The following is a 15,172-nucleotide window of genomic DNA, read 5'->3' as shown; positions in this document are numbered from 1 at the left end:
ATAGGGAATCTACATCAAAAATAAAATGCCTGAGTGGCTGGACAGGAGACATATATATATATATATACTGTGTATTTATTTATTTATTTTTTCCAATTGATTTTTCTTTTTTTTTTTTAATCCATTAAAAATTGTTCCAAATAAGACTTTTGATTAATTGAAACATCTTTTTTTTTTTTTTTCATTTTTTTTTTTTAGTATTAATACTTTTTAGGGCACAACAAAAAACACACCATAAACTATACACTACTACCATCTAATGTCTTGGACTTGCAAGTGCAATTGCAAATTAATGTCATATCTGCAAATGAGATTCTTAGATGTGATAATGAAACAAGATAGAACTGGACAGTTTTCATGCATTTTTATATGTTCAAGAAATTAGATTTTATTATCAAAAACAATTAGTATTTACTAACACACACAAAAGTACCAAAGATTAGTACCGTTGAGCACCGGTTTCGATTCCCAGGTACCGGGAATTTGGTACTTTATCAGTTGAAATGTGAACGGTACCCATCCCTAGTACAGCCAGTGAGTGTGCCACACACTCACCAAGGCCCCATTTACCCACCGTTGTGTAAAAGCCGTGATTTCTTGTACGCCGTCATACCGCATGCAGGACTCGGGTGACCCGTGTCGTCCGGCGAGACCAAAACTTCCCCAGTCCTCCATCTGCGTATACTTTGAGGGTCAGTCAGCCAGTGAGCAGCAGCTGCTGAGAGAGGAAGACACAACTCAGCCTGTCCATGTTTGAACAAGTCCTCAGTGTCCGTCCACACGTGCACGCTCGTCAACAAGTGTCTCTTTGTTGACATCTGCACTCGCCGGTCCTGCTGGGCTCAGGAGCTACAAAGACGCTTTTGATGGCGACCGCCTTCGCTTGACTAAAAGGCAAAAAAGGGACGCTTTGATGAATGATTGTATTTTAGCGTTTAAAAAAAAATGAAAAAAAAAGGGTCCAATGAAGCTGCGGGGGCTTTGTGATCCTTATTTCCCGCTTGAGGGAGCAGCGAACAAATATTCAGTTTCACTCGACATGACGAGCTAAAAGTGTTTTGATTTGAAGATGGAAGATTTTTAGGGTGAAGCAGAGTTCACGGATTCAAACGTACGAAGGCGGAAGTTTGATGAAGAACGTTTATGTCTCAAAGGAACATTTTAGGAAGCCTCGACGTTCAGATTTATTGTGGATGATTCATACAGTAACACGATTTGTCATAGTTTATGGCGCAATTTACACATAAAACTGAAGAATTACCAGTAATAGAACACATATTCTATTCAAAAAGTAACAGTATCTTAAAGTACCATCAGAGTGGGAAAACAAGTTGCCTCTATATTGAAGCTATAATATTTATCTGATGTAGGACACCGAACGACTTCCAAAGTTTGCGAATAAATAGATATGATCAAAATACAAAACCCAAAACCAGTGACGTTGGCACGTTGTGTAAATGGTAAATAAAAATGATTTGTAAATTCTTTTCAACCTACAAACCCCGTTTCCATATGAGTTGGGAAATTGTGTTAGATGTAAATATAAACGGAATACAATGATTTGCAAATCCTTTTCAACCCATATTCAGTTGAATATGCTACAAAGACAACATATTTGATGTTCAAACTGATAAACAACAAATAATCATTAACTTTAGAATTTGATGCCAGCAACACGTGACAAAGAAGTTGGGAAAGGTGGCAATAAATACTGATAAAGTTGAGGAATGCTCATCAAACACTTATTTGGAACATCCCACAGGTGAACAGGCAAATTGGGAACAGGTGGGTGCCATGATTGGGTATAAAAGTAGATTCCATGAAATGCTCAGTCATTCACAAACAAGGATGGGGCGAGTGTCACCACTTTGTCAACAAATGTGTGAGCAAATTGTTGAACAGTTTAAGAAAAACCTTTCTCAAGCATCTATTGCAAGGAATTCAGGGATTTCACCATCTACGGCCCGTAATATCATCAAAGGGTTCAGAGAATCTGGAGAAATCACTGCACGTAAGCAGCTAAGCCCATGACCTTCGATCCCTCAGGCTGTACTGCATCAACAAGAGACATCAGTGTGTAAAGGATATCACCACATGGGCTCAGGAACACTTCAGAAACCCACTGTCAGTAACTACAGGTGGTCGCTACATCTGTAAGTGCAAGTTAAAACTCTCCTATGCAAGGCGAAAACCGTTTATCAACAACACCCAGAAACACCGTCAGCTTTGCTGGGCCTGAGCTCATCTAAGATAGACTGATACAATGTGGAAAAGTGTTCTGTGGTCTGACGAGTCCACATTTCAAATTGTTTTTGGAAACTGTGGACGTCGTGTCCTCCGGACCAAAGAGGAAAAGAACCATCCGGATTGTTATAGGCGCAAAGTGTAAAAGGCAGCATGTGTGATGGTATGGGGGTGTATTAGTGCCCAAGAAATGGGTAACTTACACATCTGTGAAGGCACCATTAATGCTGAAATGTACATACAGGTTTTGGAGCAACATATGTTGCCATCCAAGCAACGTTACCATGGACGCCCCTGCTTATTTCAGCAAGACAATGCCAAGCCACGTGTTACATCAACGTGGCTTCATAGTAAAAGAGTGCGGGTACTAGTCTGGCCTGCCTGTAGTCCAAACCTGTCTCCCATTGAAAATGTGTGGCGCATTATGAAGCCTAAAATAGCACAACGGAGACCCCCGGACTGTTGAACAACTTAAGCTGTACATCAAGCAAGAATGGGAAAGAATTCCACCTGAGAAGCTTAAAAAATGTGTCTCCTCAGTTCCCAAACGTTTACTGAGTGTTGTTAAAAGGAAAGGCCATGTAACACAGTGGTGAACATGCCCTTTCCCAACTACTTTGGCACGTGTTGCAGCCATGAAATTCTAAGTTAATTATTATTGGCAAAAAATAAATAAAGTTTATGAGATTGAACATCAAATATGTTGTCTTTGTATCATATTCAGTTGAATATGGGTTGAAAATGATTTGCAAATCATTGCATTCCGTTTATATTTACATCTAACACAATTTCCCAACTCATATGGAAACGGGGTTTGTATATTCAATTTAATAGACTGCAAAGACAAAATATTTAACTTTCGAACTGGAATTTTGCAAATATTCGCTCATTTGGGATTTGATGCCTGCAACGTGTTTCAAAAAAGCTGGTACAAGTGGCAAAAAAGACTGAGAAAGTTGAGGAATACAATGTCGGTTATCTGCACCCCCAGGAACGTGGTGCTGCTTACCATCTCCACTGCTGTTCCGTCGATGGAGAGTGGGGGCGTGGCTGGACTAGTGCCTCCTGAAGTCGACGATGATCCAACAACGATCAACATAGAAACGTAACAAATAGCACTTTTACACAAGCGGTCCCTTTTTAAAACACGTGTTTTCCACTTCTAACGTATTGTAAATATAAACCTGTGAGGGAATGTAATCATTTTGGAGGTGATATATAACTATAATATAACAAGTATACCGTATTTTTCGGAGTATAAGTCGCACCGGAGTATAAGTCGCACCTGCCGAAAATGCATAATAAAGAAGGAAAAAAACATATATAAATCGCACTGGAGCCCGGCCAAACTATGAAAAAAACTGCGACTTATAGTCCGAAAAATACGGTAAATATATGTATCACCTGGGATCCATTGCAGCCTCATCCAGGAATGTCGGGGGTGGCGGAGGTTTCTTTTTTCCCCCCATATTTGGGCTTTTGGAGTTTTTCCTTGTTCAGATCTGGGTATGTCGCCCTATGAGGCACTTCTGATTAAGGGCCATACAAACAAATATTGATTGACGATTGATTGATCGATCTATCCACATTATATTTCAGGTTACTACTCAGTGGCCTAGTGGTTAGAGTGTCCGCCTTGAGATTGGTAGGTTGTGAATTCAAACCCCAAAGCAATCAAACAATGTACTAATATGATCCACTTCAAGAAACTCTTCAAACTTAAAGTGTTTACAAAGTACAAAGAAGAAGAACCATGATAAACATTCTGAATTTATTTAACTCATCCATTCTTTCATTCTTTCACTCTCAAAATAATCTTACTTATCTCAACATATGAAATGTAACTTACTTCACCAATTATTATTTATTTACTTATTTTTATTGTGATTACTTATGGAGTATATTGTGAATATATTGAGAACAGGATGTGAACAAAAGTTTTAGCAACTGTTATGTAAAAGAAAAGTGGTAGGATTAAATAAGCTCTGCTTCTTCCTACTCCTTTTCGAACATGTTGAAAAGAGAAACTGGAGATTGTGATGTATCATGTTGTATGCTTGCATGTTCGAAATAAACTCAAACTCAAACCCCGGCCGAGTCATACCAAAGACTATTAAAAATGGGACCCATTACCTCCCTGCTTGGCACTCAGCATCAAGGGTTGGAATTGGGGGTTAAATCACCAAAAATGATTCCCGGGTGCGGCCACTGCTGCTGCTCACTGCTCCCCTCACCTCCCAGGGGGTGATCAAGGGTGATAGGTCAAATGCAGAGAATAATTTCGCCACACCTAGTGTGTGTGTGACAATCATTGCTACTTTAACTTTTAACTTTAACTTTAAAACCAATTATAATCTTTTCCGACATGTAATTCCCACACAAAATGCTGTCATGTGTCCTCTATTGTCCTGCTAACGACAAAACATGTCCTCAGTTGGCATCAGTGTAAGAGCAATGAAACATAGGACCACTCTGTGCTTGTTCCGAGGACGAAATTATGGCGGGCGAGTCTTGCAGCTCAGTGTATTCTCGTCCTGCCTCCACGTGACACACTGATGGGGCCGGTCACCTGTCCGCCCTCCTCTGGTGCAGACCTGGCCAAGCATGAACCCCACTCTGATGCATGCGTGCACGCTTCTCTGTATATATATATATATATATATATATATATATATATATATATATATATATATATATATATATGTGTGTGTGTGTGTGTGTAGAAGGAGAGTGATATGATGTTCTGACATATGCTTGAGCTCTCTTTGTAAGTGATGGAAGTGCACACACTTATATAGTCCACCTCCAGGATGACATTCACTCATCGCTCAAAGTCTCTAGTTGGTAGATAAAGACCTGAGTCAAGTCGCCCCTTCCTATCTTTGCAAATATTAAAATAGCATTGCCATTCGTTTGTGCTGCATTTGTGCTGGATTGTGCCAATTTGTTTTTTGTTTAACATACCGTATTTTCCAGACTATAAGGAGCATTTAAAATCGAAACTCGACAGTGCGCCTTATAACCCGATGCACCAAATGTACGGAATAATTCTGGTTTTGATGTCCTTACCTCGGAGCAATTTTATTTGGTACATGGTGTAATGATAAGTGTGACCAGTAGATGGCAGTCAAACATAAGAGATACGTGTAGACTGCAATATGACTCAAGTAAACAACACCAACATTTTATATGCCATGCATCCATCCAACTTCTTCCACTTATCCGAGGTCGGGTCGCGGGGGCAGCAGCCTAAGCAGGGAAGCCCAGACTTCCCTCTCCCCAGCCACTTCGTCCAGCTCTTCCTGTGGGACCCCGAGGCGTTCCCAGGCCAGCCGGGAGACATAGTCTTCCCAACGTGTCCTGGGTCTTCCCCGCGGCCTCCTACCGGTCGGACGTGCCCTAAACACCTCCCTAGGGAGGCGTTCGGGTGGCATCCTGACCAGATGCCCGAACCACCTCATCTGGCTCCTCTCGATGTGGAGGAGCAGCGGCTTTACTTTGAGCTCCCCCCGGATGGCAGAGCTTCTCACCCTATCTCTAAGGGAGAGCCCCGCCACCCGGCGTAGGAAACTCATTTCGGCCGCTTGTACCTGTGATCTTGTCCTTTTGGCCATAACCCAAAGCTCATGACCATAGGTGAGGATGGGAACGTAGATCGACCGGTAAATTGAGAGCTTTGCCTTCCGGCTCAGCTCCTTCTTCACCACAACGGATCGATGCAGCGTCTGCATTACTGAATCGGTGCGCCGTCTTCAGTAACATTTTATATGTTCCATTGAAAATATAGCACATTACACACGGCGATCAAAAATCTATCAACAATGTTTTAGTACGACTTTGATAAGCTATGAAGCCACACCGCTTGATGGATTGTACTGTGCTTCAACATATGAGTACTATTATGGTGTGTGTATAAGGTAAGACATATTATCTGACTATTTTGTTTCTCAATATTATGCAAAAGCAACTTTTCTTACCTTCTGCTGCTTGCTGATCTTTATTTGGGATCTGCATAAGTCCTGAAAATCCGCGCGAGTCCGCCTTTGTAGTCTGTGACGAAATCGTAGTCGATAAGCTTCTTCTTGTTATGGGACATTCATCCTCCGCTCTTGCCATTTCTAATATAAAGTAGTGTAAAGTTCTTACGTATATCTGTCAGTAAACTCGCCATGAAAGCGCTAAAACATACCGGTGTAGTGGGTTTACATTATTCACCTAAGGAACTTTAGTTATTAGAGTTCCGGTCGGACGTTTTTTCACGGGACATATTTCCAACGGATGAGGAGATGCTGCTCCGTTATTGATTGAAGTAAAGTCTGAATGTCATTAAAACAGTTAGCGCCATCTTTTGACACTTCTTCCACCCCCGTCCTTGCACGCTACACCGCTACAACAAAGATGACGGGGAGAAAACACTGTCGAAGGTGAGCCACGTAAATAAGACCGCCCACAATCATCTGATCTGTAAAACATCATCTATGCAACATTTTGACCAAAGAACCACCATTACATGTTATGTAGACCACATGGAAGTGTTTTCCATTCATAAAAAATACAAAAATAAATCGTCGTTTTCACAAGAATTAGGTGAAGTCGGATGATTTCATCGCAGCACACTACAATGTCGCGGCTAAGATTGTGTAGAGTTCGGTACTTTTGACCGTAGAACCACGTGAAATCAAACGGTACCCATACATCGACTTCAAGTTCTGTTGCAGAATTGGCAACGGTGTATTCGTAGCATCTAACTCTATGTAATGTTGCATTTGCCATGCCAACAAAGCAAACCTGCCTGATAGAAAGCACTCAAAAGTGCCATGCTAATTTAAGTGCTACCGATTAGCATTAGCGATTTCACATGGCGATTGATTGATTGAGACTCTTATTAGTAGATTGCACAGTACAGTATGTATTCCGTACAATTTACCACTAAATGGTAACACCCGAATTAGTTTTTCAACTTGTTTAAGTCCACGTTAATCAATTCATGGTAAATTGGCGATTTCAACACCTTCAAATTAGGTAATGAAAACTACAACTAAGATGGTGTGTAGTAAGTACAATACTTACAGTTCAACACTTTATAGGACTGGCACATTCCACTTCATGGCAAAGACTACTTCCTGACTACGGCAACACAAACTGAAATTAATGCATACTTGCAAATGATACTCAAGTGTAAGAAAACAAAATAACAACTGGACGGTAAAGTTATTATTATTAGCTCATTGTTGAATGTCCAAATACAAAATAAAATATTTTATTATTATTGTTATCATTTTATTATGAAGACTTATTATTTATAACTATTATTTTTGCTTCACTATTCTGACCATTTGATTTGATTTAATGACAGGCTGTAGAGAGTGAAACAAGCTAGAATGCTAACATACTAACATTAGATTAGATTTTTTTTGTACTCATACACCTAACATATATGGTGTTACTTCACACACGCTAGCTGTTAGCATGCAATCTGTTTAGCAAATATTGCAGGTATTCACCTGAAAGTCAAGTATTCTGCTACTTCTCATGTCGTAACTGTCAGCATGCTAGCTTGTTAGCTTTTTAAACTCATTTTGCAGATAAACACTTAACCGTCGTCAAATGTGTTACTTGACTTTAATTTGATATCATGCGTTTTCAACAACGGGACAGGTATACAATTCAGAGACTAAAAAAGCTAGCATGCTAACAGTGAATGTGTTAGCATTAAAGGTTTTTTTAAAACACATTTTATAGCAATACGCCTGATCAGAGGTGGGTAGTAACGCGCTACATTTACTCTGTTACATCTACTTGAGTAACTTTTGGGATAAATTGTACTTCTAAGAGTAGTTTTAATGCAACATACTTTTACTTTTACCTGAGTATATTTATAGAGAAGAAACGCTACTTTTACTCCGCTACTTTTATCTACATTCAGCTTGCTACTCGCTACTAATTTTTATCGATCTGTTAATGCACGCCTTGTTTGTTTTGGTCTGTCAGACAGACCTTCATAGTGCCTGTGTTTCACCAAATACAGTCACTGGTGACGTTCACTCCGTTCCACCAATCAGATGCAGTCACTGGTGACGTTGGACCAATCAAACAGAGCCAGGTGGTCACATGACCTGACTTAAACAAGCTGAAAAACGTATTCGGGTGTTACCATTTAGTGGTCAATCGTACGGAATATGTACTGTACTGTGCAATCTACTACTAAAAGTTCCAATCAATCAATCAAAAGTGTGAAGGAAAAAAGACACATTTTTATTTCAACCGTACATCCCGTCAAAAGCCTAAAGACTGACTGCACAGTTCCTGTCTTCACAATAAAAGTGCCGCTCCATCGCGCCTGCGTTTTCAAAATAAGAGTCTCCGAAAGCCAGCGCAAACAATCTAGCAAGCTAGTAAGCTACGGAGTAAAGTGTATAAAAAGGAATATGGAAGCTGGACAAATAAGAAGCCAAAAACCAACCACTTTCATGTGGCATTAGACAGAAAGGAGGAACTTTTTTTCTCCTCCATTTGAAAACGTGGACGTTATCAGCACTACTGTCTGATTACAATCAATGCAAGTCATCAGAATCAGGTAATACACCAACTTATATTCTTGTTTTCATGAAAGAAAGGAATCTATATGTGTTAAACATGCATGTATATTCATTAAAACACCTTTAACATGTAAACAAAAATGGCAAAATAAATAAATATAAATTATATACTGTATATATTAATGTATGTATATATATATGTGTGTATATATATATATATATATATATATATATATATATATATATATATATATATATATATATATATATATATATATATATATATATATATATATATATGTGTGTATATATATATATGTGTTAGAGATGCGCGGATAGGCAATTATTTCATCCGCAACCGCATCACAAAAGTCGTCAACCATCCGCCATCCACCCGCCATCCACCCGAACCAACATTTTATCAAAACCACACCCGCCCGCACCCGCCCGTTGTTATATATCTAATATAGACGATGCAAGGCATTAGTGAGGTTAGAAAGCTTTTGCTTGTTAAAGAAAGGAGACTGATCCAATTGAGCAGAGACATTGAATGCGTGCCACGCATTAATATATCTTGGCCACGTATAGTGGCTAAGAGATATTAATGCGTGATAATATTATTTATAAAAATGGCATTTTATCAGGGGGCTTCACGGTGGCAGAGGGGTTAGTGCATCTGCCTCACAATACGAAGGTCCTGAGTAGTCTTGGGTTCAATCCCGGGCTCGGGATCTTTCTGTGTGGAGTTTGCATGTCCTCCCCGTGACTGCGTGGGTTCCCTCCGGGTACTCCGGCTTCCTCCCACTTCCAAAGACATGCACCTGGGGATAAGTTGATTGGCAACACTAAATTGGCCCTAGTGTGTGGATGTGAGTGTGAATGTTGTCTGTCTATCTGTGTTGGCCCTGCGATGAGGTGGCGACTTGTCCAGGGTGTACCCCGCCTTCCGCCCGATTGTAGCTGAGATAGGCTCCAGCGCCCCCCGCGACCCCAAAGGGAATAAGCGGTAGAAAATGGATGGATGGATGGAATATTATTTATCATTATTATAATATTATTGTCATTTCCATTAAGAAAGTGTTGACTATTGTTGCCAATGCCCTAAGATCAGGGGTGCGTTCCTCACACTTTGTGTGCGCAGTTGCAGAAAGCAGAACGAGGCTTTTAAGAAGTTAAAAACATGTTTTAGAAAGACTAGGCCTAAATTTTCGTTAGGTAAAAAAAATGTTCTGAATTTATTTCAATGAATATTAACTTGTTAACGTTATAATGCTCAAATAGGGACGAGGGCGGGTGCACAGTGAAGCAGTGAACAATTTCGCGACAAAGATGAACCTTTATTGATTGATCTACAGCCATGACAAAATATCAGACAATCTCCATTGTCAACGACAGGCAGGAAAATAAAGATAAACACATAGCCTATGTTGTAGGCATAGGCTCATACGTTTTTAAGTTGAAATAAAAAATGTGCCTCATAAGCCTTAGGCTGTCAATCACACGCACAAACTTAAATTATACAATAACATATGTATGTCATCTCTATTTAAACAAAAATAAATTAAATAAATAATAATAATAAATTACCTGCAACTTATTGGCCAAGGCAAATAGCTGAAGGGGGGGAAATCAAACCCATCAGACTGCACTTTATCATCAAACTTGAATTATAATGAAAATAGACGGTCGCGACAAACAAAGCAGGCTAAATAGCCTTACATTGTCGCCAATCGGAGATGCGCTTCACTTGAAAGCGAGGCCAAATAATTATTCACACATAGTAGTATATCTGGAATAGAAAAAAAACACAATAAACAACGCAATTGCCTTAATTCCTTTGCATTGTAGTGCGCCCAAACAACACGTAACCATCAAAATTATTTAGCTGACCGAACTCCATATAGGTTAGACATGGGCTTATTTGGTATAGCCTAGGTAACGTAGACTAATTCATTTAACATATCCAACCGTATGTCTACTTACTTTTTTTTTTGTTAGCACTATGCAGGAATAAAATGGCATCTACAGTGCCAGGATTCATGCGAGAGCGCCTGGCCTCTAAAATGCGCCCTGCTGCGCTGAAGGAGCGCTCACTTGCGCCACTGTTGCTGGGACGCGGTGCCTGATGAATAATTGACTGTTTCAAAGAGTGCTGCTCGTTTTTCGTATGTGGGTAACAACATTTAACTATGTATATATATTTCCGAATTGGTTCAACTGCCAACCGCCCGCATCTATTTAAAATCTATTTTTACCCGCCCGACCCGCGGTTTATCCGCGGACTCCGCGGTTGTGTCCACAAACCGCGCATCTCTAATATGTGTGTATATATATATATATATATAAATATATATATATATATATATATATATATATATATATATATATATATATATATATATATATATATATGTGTATATGTTACTCATCAGTTACTCAGTACTTGAGTAGTTTTTTCACAACATACTTTTTACTTTTACTCAAGTAAATATTTGGGTGACTACTCCTTACTTTTACTTGAGTAATAAATCTCTAAAGTAACAGTACTCTTACTTGAGTACAATTTCTGGCTACTCTACCCATCTCTGCGCCTGATGCATACGTAGGTACATCACACAGGCTAACTGTTCGCCAGCAATCTTTTTCGCAAATTTTGGGGTCAAATATTCTGTTACTTCCCACGTTTTCCGCATATTTTAACTTATTTCGCAGGTGTGCCTTTAACAGGCAAACACGTTGTTACTTGACATTATGTTGCTAGCATGGTAATGTTAGCATGCTGGCTTTTTAGCTCATTTTACAGGTATACATACACTTTAAAGTCACACATTTGAATGTTAGTATGTTAGGTTGTTTTGTACACCTAACAACCATATATTTTGTTACTTTCTGGCTAGTGTGCCAAACTGTTAGCACAGTGGTTCTTAACCTTGTTGGAGGTACCGAACCCCACCAGTTTCATATCCGCATTCACCGAACCCTTCTTTAGTAAAAAAAAAAATATATATATATATGTTTTCAAATTCAAGAAAAAGTCATATTTTTTTACTAGTGCACAAAATGAACCGTGCATTAACATCACCTTGTTTAAAGAACAAAACCAACACAGTCCATGAACTCACAACAAATTACACACCTTACACACATTACCATGAATTGATTAACGTGGACCCCGACTTAAACATGTTGAAAAACTTATTCGGGTGTTACCATTTAGTGGTCAATTGTACTGAATATGTACTGTACTGTGTCCTTTGCAATCTACTAGTAAAAGTTTCAATCGATCAATCAAACAACCTGCAAATCAGATGGAAAATTAGAGGGAACATTGTTTGTGGGTATCCATAATACGCCAATAGGGAGGCGTTTTTATTTACACAATAAGTCGTATGTGTCCTTACCTCTGTAGCGGAGGCTCCGCCGAACCCCTGAGGCCGACTCACCGAACCCCTAGGGTCCGATCGAACCCAGGTTAAGAACCACTGTGCTCGCATTTCAGTTCACATTTCAGCTTTCACACGCAATTGCACGTCGTAGTTATTAGGTATTCACAAATTTGCTTTGTCAAAAAGCCAACTTGTGGACGTTTTGTTTGTAATGTTAATTGTTGTGTCGTAGCACATGTGGGGGTCGTATGTCCTGGGCATGACGTTAAAGGGGAACATTATCACCAGACCTATGTAAGCGTCAATATATACCTTGATGTTGCAGAAAAAAGACCATATATTTTTTTAACCGATTTCCGAACTCTAAATGGGTGAATTTTGGCGAATTAAACGCCTTTCTATTATTGGCTCTCGGACGTGACGTCACATCGGGAAGCAATCCGCCATTTTCTCAAACACCGAGTCAAATCAGCTCTGTTATTTTCCGTTTTTTCGACTGTTTTCCGTACCTTGGAGACATCATGCCTCGTAGGTGTGTTGTCGGAGGGTGTAACAACACGAACAGGGACGGATTCAAGTTGCACCAGTGGCCCAAAGATGCGAAAGTGGCAAGAAATTGGACGTTTGTTCCGCACACTTTACTGACGAAAGCTATGCTACGACAGAGATGGCAAGAATGTGTGGATATCCTGCGACACTCAAAGCAGATGCATTTCCAACGATAAAGTCAAAGAAATCTGCCGCCAGACCCCCATTGAATCTGCCGGAGTGTGTGAGCAATTCAGGGACAAAGGACCTCGGTAGCACGGCAAGCAATGGCGGTAGTTTGTTCCCGCAGACGAGCGAGCTAAACCCCTTGGATGTCTTGTCTCACACCGTCCCTTATGCCACCGAAGATGATCAAGAGAAGAATATCGACCCTAGCTTCCCTGGCCTGCTGACATCAACTCCAAAACTGGACAGATCAGCTTTCAGGAAAAAAGAGCGGATGAGGGTATGTCTACAGAATATATTAATTGATGAAAATTGGGCTGTCTGCACTCTCAAAGTGCATGTTGTTGCCAAATGTATTTCATATGCTGTAAACCTAGTTCAGAGTTGTTAGTTTCCTTTAATGCCAAACAAACACATACCAATCGTTGGTTAGAAGGCGATCGCCGAATTCGTCCTCGCTTTCTCCCGTGTCGCTGGCTGTCGTGTCGTTTTCGTCGGTTTCGCTTGCATACGGTTCAAACCAATATGGCTCAATAGCTTCAGTTTCTTCTTCAATTTCGTTTTCGCTACCTGCCTCCACACTACAACCATCCATTTCAATACATGCGTAATCTGTTGTTAAGCCGCTGAAATCCGAGTCTGAATCCGAGCTAATGTCGCTATAGCTTGCTGTTCTATGCGGCATGTTTGTTTGTGTTGGCATCACTATGTGACGTCACAGGAAAATGGACGGGTGTATATAACGATGGTTAAAATCAGGCACTTTGAAGCTTTTTTTAGGGATATTGCGTGATGGGTAAAATTTTGAAAAAAACTTTGAAAAATAAAATAAGCCACTGGGAACTGATTTTTAATGGTTTTAACCCTTCTGAAATTGTGATAATGTTCCCCTTTAAAGTGCATCCGGCAGTGGAGGCTCCTCTATGGGGTCTTGGGGCACGAGGAGGTTAACCCCTTTACTACTGTTACTCCAGGTGGCCCTTGGCAAAGGCCTAGTACCTGACTGCCCCCTAGCCAGGGATACGGTGAAGACCTCAACGGCGGATCAGGCGGAAGACGGTAGATTTAAGAACTACCACAACGGCTGTGATGGCGGAAGAAGGCTGCAGCAGAAAAGGGTCTCCAGTCGTCTTGGACTCCATGCCACTGGACCCTGACCCGATTCTGTCAAAGATCGTGTGGTGACTGTCTGTGCACCAGTCTCCCCACGTTAAACAAAGTCACGCACAGGCATCCTCCATAAAGGGATACACTCCTACCAGGAGGATCGTCATACTCGTTCGAGTGACCGCCGATGATGGTGGGTGTCATCCTATCAAGTTGCAGATCCCTCATGAATGCACTCAAGTGTTGATTTTCCATACCATCTCTTTTCCCCCCCTGCCCGCTCCTGATGATTATTTCTGGCCCCGCCGGCATCATTTGCATGCACCGCGGCGCTCCACCGTGACAGCTGAGAGCTTTGACGGATGGTACAGTCGTGACACAATACTCTGCAGCGTGAGAGGCTTAATGGCGGCTCAGCCGTCACCACGGCTCCTTTTTGATGCCTCCGCCTGCGAGACAGCGCCTTAAAAAATGGATGAACGCCGCAATGTTGAGGTTAACGTGATTTATGTTGAAACAGAGCCGGCAAAAATCTGGCGCGGAGGATGACGGAGCGCCTTCGCCACCTCCCGGAATTCTTTTGTTCATCTTCATCGCTCATCATCTGACTGTTGTCTCTTCATTTGCAAGCGGCGCGGCTATTTGCATGCTGACTCCGCCCATCTCAGAGGCGAGTCTGCAATGGGGCAGGGGAGGCAGTGCCCCAGCATATGACCTCATTTTTTGCCAATTTGTATTTTACCATCAACGCACTCAATCTGTTCCAATTCGTTTGTGTTTTAAAACTAGGTTTCCTCGATAAATGTTAGTATGATACATTTTTTATATTTCTATATATTTGCACATTGTTTTTCTAGCATGCACACATCGCACTGTATGGAATGGCCTCAATCTCGTTACCTTGCGTAATGACAATAAAGCTGATTCTGATTCTGATTCTGATTCTGATGTTAGCCTATTTTGTAGTTGTAAACCTAGGATTCATAGATACTGTAATTTGGCGCTATCTCTCTAGCATGTTAACATTTTCATGCTAGCTAATTGTGTTGGTATATACCGACATTTATTGGATTATTTCACTTGGCATTATCTTGCTAGCATGCTACTGTTAGCATGTTAACGTTTACATGTTTACATCACTGATGTCAAACCCAAGGCCCGGGGTCCAAATCTGGCCCGCCA

The sequence above is a fragment of the Nerophis lumbriciformis genome, linkage group LG29 (genome assembly GCF_033978685.3).
Source record: "Nerophis lumbriciformis linkage group LG29, RoL_Nlum_v2.1, whole genome shotgun sequence".
Classification (NCBI taxonomy): Eukaryota; Metazoa; Chordata; class Actinopteri; order Syngnathiformes; family Syngnathidae; genus Nerophis; species Nerophis lumbriciformis.
This window is presented reverse-complemented; position numbering follows the sequence as displayed.